The following is a 7439-nucleotide window of genomic DNA, read 5'->3' as shown; positions in this document are numbered from 1 at the left end:
TTTATTGGTAAATCAATCTTCATGTAAGAAAAGATGTGAAAATATAGGGATTTTACTTAATCAATTCAAAGTGAGATCTTGATGACAATAACTGTTTTGCTCATTTTTATTGTGTTGATGTCCAAACATCAAATATATAATATATAGTTCATGAATTTTATGTGGGTCATGTTTACCACAATCCTACTCTCTTTCATTGTTTTCAGTTTTCAAACATTAAACAAATCACCTATTTGGAAAATGTATCTTTCTGTTTTTCTTTTTAGCCTTTTATTCTTTTCTGAGCTCCCTCTTTAATATTTTCCATTTCTATCATTTTCTCACTTTGTTCTAATTTTCAAGAATCTAAAGGATTATGAAAAGAAAATGTATTTGTACTCAAAGCATACTAGAAAATATTTTTATCAAAAATGTAAATTCAAGTAAATGTCAGTTTTTTCCAATTAAAATGATTACCTTAAAAAAATTTACTCTCTAAATTATTTTAAAAATCTACTAAGATTAGAAGGGCAAAAGTTAGTAATAACATAAAAATCTAAATAAAATTATGTTGAAATGAACTTTCAAATTTTACTTAAAAATCATTCTCTTTTGTAAAAACATACTATGGACAATTTCAAATATACAAAAGTAAACAAAACAGTATAATGACCCCCACATACCTGTTGTCTGGCTTCAATAATTGATCAACTCATGGCCAATCTTATTTTGTCTGCTCCCCGCCCACCATTGTTTTGAAGCAAATTCCATCTATCATATAATTCAATCTGCAAACATGTCACTACATGTCTCTAAATGGTAGATTTTTAACATAATCATACTGTCATTAATACACCTAAAACATATCAATAAGTTTTTTAGAGAATAGGTCTGACTCTGTCGCCCAGGCTGGAGTGCAGTGGTGCAATCATAGCACATTAAAGCCGGGAACTCCTGGGATCAAGCAATTCTCTTGCCTTAGCCTCCCCAGTAGCTAGGACTACAGGTGTGCACCACAACACCTGGCTAATTTGTTTATGTTTTATGATTCATTTATTTATTTATTTGAGACAGAGTCTCACTCTGTCATCCAGGCTGGAGTGCAGTGGCTCAATCTCAGCTCACCGCAACCTCTACCTCCCAGGAGGTGAAGGCCTAAATTCCATCCCACAGGCAGGAAAAAAAATGGAATGAGTTGTCCCAGCTCCAGCAGCTAGACAGGAAGAATAGGGCTAATTTCCCCTTCCTCTGCTTTTTTTTCTATTCAGGCCCTGAACAGATTAAATGGTGCCCACACACACTGGGGAGGAGACTATTTTACTGAGTCTACCAATTCAAATGCTAATCTCATTCAGAAACACCCTCACAGACACACCCAGAAACAATGTGTAATCTGGGCACCCTGTGACCTACTCAAATTGACACATACAATTAACCACCACAAAGTCCCTTATTGCAATTTGTTGGATCATCTAAATCTCTTTTAATCTTTAGATTTTTCTCTTTGTCCTTCTCTCTATCTCTTGTTTTTCTTTGCAATTTGTTTGTTAAAGGAACCACATTGTTTGTCCTATAGAATTTTCTCCAGGCTGTTTTGTTTATTACATCCCTATTGTGTTATTTGACATTTTAAATATTTAATTAAACTTTGTTTAATATCTTGCAAAATTGTAAGTATTTGCACTGTTAGCATTCAACATCAAATTAGTTGCCAATAACAAGAATTGGTGTGTATGTATGCATACATATTTAAGAGTAAAATAAATTGCTTAATATTGCAGTATTTTCCTCAGCCACTGTGTGTAACTTTTGCATTTACCCAGTGAATTCACTAGTATTTCTCAGAACCACAACTGGAACCTGAAGAGAAGCAAGAAAAGAGATGCGTGACTCTATTGGGAAACTATACTTTGTTATGCAAGAAGCTATTGTATTCATGCTGAGAGGAAGATTTCACAAGTTATTTGGTTTGTCTCTTACTTAAACTCCATCTCCATACCCCAAGTCCTCCTTGCATTCTGGGGCATTGTGTGTTTCTGATGCCAGGAGAAGCATAACACACAAAGCTTTACAATCTTCCGGTCTGGTTTCCAAGACTGCTATGGTCTGAATGTGTCCCCCAGAAATTTGTATGTTGAAATAATAACCCTCAAGGTGATTGTACTGTGGAGTGGGACTTTAGGGAGGTGGTTAGGTCATGAGGGTAGAACCTTTGATGGGATCAGTGACTTATGAAAGAGGCTTTAGAGAGTTCATTCACCCTTTCCACCATATGAAATTACAGTGAGAAGACAGCCATCTATGAGGAAGCAGACACTCACCAGACACCAAATCTTGGGGCCAGCATCTTGCTCTTGGACTTCCCAGCCTCCAGAACTGTGAAAAATAAATTTTTGTTAATTATAAGCCACCTACTTTATAGTATGTTTTTTATAGCAGCCCAAATGGACTAAGACAAGGACATCGGGTAACAAATGGCAGAAGCATTTCCCTGGCACCTGAATGACACTGGCCATACAAGCAGATATTAGGACTTACAGATTGTGTGTTGCTTAGTACTCAGTGTTGGATTCCAAATAGATGGGCCCGTGTGTGCCCATTTTGTGTGTGTATGTGGATCTGGATATGTGTATTTGTGCTATTTGATACCCATTAATGTGCAGGACCCAAGGCGGGGGCTTTCCTCTGTGCCTGGGTCTAGTAGTTCTGTCTCCAGGGGTGGAACAGTGTTTCACAAGCCTCAGTCATTTGAGTTACTACCTTCATGATTTTTACCATTGCTCCATACCACTTGTTCTGTTACCTACTCTATTAGTTTTCTATTGCTGTATAACAAATTACTACAAACTTAGCTCAGCTTAGCTGGATTCTTTGCTCAGAGTCTCACAAAGCCGAAGTCAAGGAGTCACGAGATGTCAGTGTCTCATCTGGAGGCAGTTATTCTCTTCTAAGCTCATTTATGTAGTTGAAAGAATTCAGTTTTTTGCAGTTGTAGGACTGAGGATTCTGCTTTCTTGCTAGCTGTCAACTGACAGCAAGTCCCCCTAATCTACTGTGATATTGTTTTATCTGACATAATTTAATCATGGGAGTGACTATTCCATTATATTCAGTTTCCTCCCATACTCAAGGGAGGACATTTATGTACCAGGGGGTGGATATCTTTGGGGCTATTTGAGAATTCTGCCTACCACATTTATATAACATGTTTCTTTAAATCAACTCACTTTTAAAACTTAAATACATTTGTGAAAAGATATATCATGGATTTGATGTGCTAAGAGTGTGTGTGTTTGTATTTACATATGTCTTTTTCTTTTATTTATTTATTTATTTTTAGACAAAGTCTCGTTATGTTGCCCTGGCTGGAGTGCAGTGGCGCCATCTTGACTTACTACAACCTCTGTCTCCCAGACTCAAGAGATTCTCATGCCTCAGCCTCCTGAGTAGCTAGGATTACAGGCATGCGCCACCATGCCCAGCTAATTTATTGTGTTTTTAGCAGAGACAAGGTTTTGCCATGTTGGCCAGGCTGGTCTCAAACTCCTGGCCTCAAGTGATGTGCTCACCTCGGACTCCCAATGTTCTGGGATTACAGGCATGAGCCACTGTGCCTGGCCGTGTCTTTATGGACACACACAGTAAAATAAATATATAACTAATAAGACAAAAAGTATTTATCAGCATATCTCCTAAAATTATCTTGCCTCCCCAGGGCTCATGTACCACACTGGGAAGCAGTGTTCCTGGAAATAACATTTAAAACTATTTGTTGAATGCCTGGTGATTAAAATAGCTATAGATTAAAGGGCTTTGTTTTCATTGAAATCAAATGGTTTATATTTCTACAACTACATTAATTGTATTTCTCTCCAAAATTATACAAATTGTATATGAGCATTCATTGAAGCAAATCATTTTCTTAACTGTGGAAAAGACTATGACTTGGAGGTAACCGGGTGCCCACAAATACATGGAAGCTTCTGTCTTTTATAACTTTGAGATCAAAACGAAAGAGTCTGGTAAACCAGATATTTCCTTACGTGTTTTCAGTATTTACTGTAGTGTCATTTATTTCAAAAAGGCATAAACCAGTTAAGTTCCACATTACCATAAAGAGGCAAAGATAAGAAAGAAACATCCATTGATTTTTCCTGAAAAGAAAGTAAAACTTTACTCATGATAGGCGTATCTCTGAGGAATTGACTAGTGTCTTTCGTGTATAATCTCTGTGGCCCTGAAACACTTCTGATCACAAGAAATCTATGGGTCTGATCGTTTTCATGCTCCAGCTCCTAGTCCCGGCCTGAAAGCCTTTGGATTCACATAAAATCAACAGATAAACTTGTTGGAAAGAAGCCACATCTCTCTGTTTAGACAACTCTGTAGATTTACTGTGGCTCACTTATCCGATTGCTGATTGGAGAACTTCTGATTTTTAAATGTTTGCCTGGTTTTGTCCCATGATAAACCAGATGATAACTACTGGAGGAGAAAAATCCTCCATCTCAAATTGACATGTTACATTCTCTTTGGCTTTGAACATTTTCCCACCTAGACGTAAGTCCTCTTGGCCATGTAGTCCCACCGTCCTACCAATTGGAGGTTCACCCTTGATTTAAGCCAGTAACTGCTTGTACGTTCAACAGAGATGATAGGAAGGAGGCCAGTGTCTCAGGCCTAAGGCATCTGAAGCTGTATCAGAGAGTTATATCGTCCCTCTGGTGGTCTGTTTCCTGCCAGTTGGTATAGTAATCCTTCCAATCCATAACAATCTCCACATTTTCTCAACTGGTAGACTGCATATTGCCTAAAATACTCTTTCAGGGATACTGGCCTTTCTTTGTTAATTAATTCTAGTAATCACTCCTTATTATTGCATATGCATTTTGAGTTTTTGCATAAAGTGACCATTTCTTGCATTTTTTTCTAGCTTCTTTCAATGTCCAGAACAAACAGATTATGAAATATTTGTTGAGTGAATAATTGTTCAGTTTCCTCAGTAGCCAGTAGATAGCTATGGTTGAGAGGTAGGGAAGGCTCATGGTACAGTACAATCTTTGGCTCAGGAATGTTACCAGATACTCAGCACTCTTTGTACCAAGAGGTACTTAGCACCAAGCACCCTACTGTTTTCCACACTGTGCTAGCTTTGCTCTTACCTCAGGCTGGATTCCCATGGGGTTCCAAGATGACTACAGCAGTTCCAGTCATCATTCTCAGATATCAGAAAGCCAAGAGGAGAAAAGACCATTATTCATTATGTGCCTCCCAGAAGACGTCCCCTGTCTTGTTGACCTGCATTTCATCAGGTACCCATGTCTAAAGCAAACTGTGGAGAGGGGAATAATGCTATTAATGTCATGGCTTAAATTAATTAGGCAACATGCCTAGAGCTGAGATGGGAGGACAGTCTCTTGACTTCTTCAGGGAAGGGGTTGATTGGATTCCTGATAAAGGAAGTGGGAAAATACCAAAAGTTTCTGCTACAGCCATTTCATTAAATGAGAAAAGTTAAACAAAAAAGGAGGTAATTTGCTCAAGGTCACAAGGCTGATCAGTGGGATCCAAATCTAGAATGCAAAATTGCCAGAATGAATCTTAAAGATCAGTTGGTTCCTCCTCCTCAGTTCACAATTTGGGAACCTGTGGGCCAGAATGTTTTATCACTTGCTCAATATCACAGGTATCTAATTAGTAGCAGAGGCATGACAGAACTCAGTTCAGCTGCATCTCAGTCCTGTTCTCTTTCCATTACTACACTGTGGTTCCATTCGTGTGAATTTATACCTATTCTATGTGTAATTATGCAAATGAAACCTGCTGAAGCACTGCCTAGCACATAGCAGGTTCTAATATTTATTTGTTGATTGAATAAGTGTTCCAATTAGTTCCAAGATGCTTCCTGTAACTGCAGTTCTGTGGTCTATACATTTTCCCAGTTCTCTCCCCATTCTGTTATCATTTTGAGACTTTACATAGATACGGACTAGGCAAAGGAAAAAGGAAACAGCATGTCTTGTGTGGAGAAGCACTTTATAAAGATGATATTTAAGTAATACAGACATTAATTATTATGCAAAGCAGAATGCAAATTCAATGAAAGGGAGCATGATAATGGTAGTTTTTCCTAAGTTTTCACTTATGTCAGCCTGGAAAAAGTTGAGAAGTGCTGTATTAAGCTAATAGCCTGCACAAGCTTTTTCAGGATAAAGATATAATTAGCTATTAACCCATCAAAGAGCTGCTTATGAAAATAAATAAAACAGCAGCATGTCACCTGTTTTCCATTAATAATGGAGGTTTAATCATCATAGAAATGTTTTGGTAGAATTATTTGAATCTTCCACATCAAAATAAATGTATTTTATTCTCTTCTGATTTCATTACTGTCCATGAAGCCATTATTTTCTTGGCTTTTGTTCTCTAGGTTTACTGTGGCGTCTATTCCTGTTAATACCTTTATCTGGCTGTATTAATTTTCTAAACCACTTGTTTTTGATTGAAGTGAGACATACATACATATATGTGTATATAAGGACATGTGGTTTGTTATATAGCTCAATAAATTATCTAAAAAGTGAACATATGTGTAACTGCCACCCAGACTATTATGTTTAGATCACAGCAGCCCACCTAGTACGCTTCCGATTCAGTAGACTCTGGTCAAAATTCATCACTATTCGGATGTCTAACTCCATAAATTAGTTTTTACTGTTTTTTGAACTCTATATAAATGGAATCATGCAGTAAGTGCTCTTTCCTGCCTTGTTCCTTTGCTCATGATTATGGGTGTAAGATCTTTCCACATTGTTGTATGTTGTCACAGTTTGTTTATTTGTGTTGGTTTTATGGTGTTTCATTCCACGGCAGACACAGAGATGCAAAGGTCAACCTGGAAGAGTGGGCTGACAGCCCCTAGCTATAGCGCTTTTGGGATCCACTGAAGCAGCAGCAAGTTGTGGACATACTGTCTGTGGGCAGCATCCAGCCAATGACTGGGGTACTAAGGTCTGAGTATTTCTGCTCGATGTGGCACTCCTCCATGGACATATTTGCACTGGGGCTCCCCTTTGAACTGGCTGAGACGTTGTCAGAGCTACATCATCATCTGAGGCTCCTCCCTACCCAATCGTCCTTTCTTCCCCCTCTCTTTCACAAATGTCAGACCTGCTTTGCTGTTTGAAGGCTTACCCTGCCCTCTCCTGCCCCATTTATTTCACAGACATTACTCTCAATAAATCTCTTGTACCCTTAACTCTTTCCATCACTTGCTTACCAGAGGATATGAAAAGAGGCACATTACACAATTGTAACATAACTTCTTTATCTGTTCTCCTTTTTTTTTTTTTTTTTTTTTTGAGACAGGATTTCATTCTGTTCCCTAGGCTGGAGTGCAGTGGAGTGATCACCACCCACTGCAGCTTTAACCTCCTGGGCTCAAGCTATTCTCCCAACTC

This window comes from Pongo abelii, chromosome 11 (assembly GCF_028885655.2).
Source record: "Pongo abelii isolate AG06213 chromosome 11, NHGRI_mPonAbe1-v2.0_pri, whole genome shotgun sequence".
Lineage (NCBI taxonomy): Eukaryota > Metazoa > Chordata > Mammalia > Primates > Hominidae > Pongo > Pongo abelii.
The sequence above is the reverse complement of the archived record's forward strand: the minus strand, read 5'-3'. Positions refer to the sequence as shown.